Here is a 1,065-nt window from a genome sequence, read left to right on the forward strand (position 1 = left end):
GCCTCCGCGCTCGCGGTCGGCGCGAAGCCGCACGGCCCCGGGGCAGGCCCGTCCGAACCCTCGGCGCGCAGCCGCCGATCGTTTCCTCTCGGCCGCGCGGGTGTTCCCGCAGCCTCGCCTTCCCCCCCCTCGCCGGAAACCCCGGCCCGACTCCGCAGTGGCCTTCGCGCCAGCCCCTTGAGGGACGTGTCCGGACAGCCAATCACCGCCGGGCTCTCGGACCCGCTTCCGTCTGCCGCGGGACGGGCGCGCTCCTCTTACGCGCTGGCCCGGCGCCGCCTGTGCAAAGCCGGCTGCCGCCGCCCGCACGCCTCGTCCTCGCGCGCCCTCGCGGCGCTGCTGGCCGTTCCCAACGGATCTGCCCCGGGTCCCCGCGCGGGCTTTTTGAAACCTTGACTGTTGGGACGGGCCCGCGCCTGGCGTCGGCTCCCCTCCCGGGGCGCAAAGATGGAGAGCCGAGGCCTGCCTCGAGGGCGGTTACTGGCCGTTTAGGTGGGCTGGTGGCCCGGATAAGCTAGCGTGGCTCAGGCCCCGTGCCAGAAGCGAGCCTGAGTGAAGTGACAACTCCAAAAGCCCTTCGGACGGGACAGGGCCCGAGCCCCGGCCCGCGGTGGCCTTAGCGATGCTCTCTGCCCTGTCCCCTGCTGCAGGCTCCTGCAGACATGCTCCGTACACGCCAGCCAGAGCTCGTTTGTTTAATCTGCCCCATCTATGCGCTGCTCGTCCAAATTTTTGAGCCGGGCTTTATCTAGCCCCTGCTGGCCTCGAACTCGCGGGACATTAGCCTCCCAAGCGAAGAAGTTGAACATTTTTTGCTCCATGCCCACCGCCAACCCCGTTTGGGAATTAAACCCAATTTCACTGTGCCCCCAACGCTCACTTTCCTCCCCTTCGCCCCTATTTCTATGCGCCCTGCCTCTAATGGACAGCTTCTAGCACATATTACCCTTGTAACTAGATAATCCGTCACTGTACTAGGTGTCCACAGATAAGCGCTACCTACAACAAGGAAAATGTGTTTTGCTTAAGTAGTGAAATATTTTAAAGATACTGCCCAAAATTTGC

Source organism: Microtus ochrogaster, chromosome 16, assembly GCF_000317375.1.
Source record: "Microtus ochrogaster isolate Prairie Vole_2 chromosome 16, MicOch1.0, whole genome shotgun sequence".
NCBI classification, from domain to species: domain Eukaryota; kingdom Metazoa; phylum Chordata; class Mammalia; order Rodentia; family Cricetidae; genus Microtus; species Microtus ochrogaster.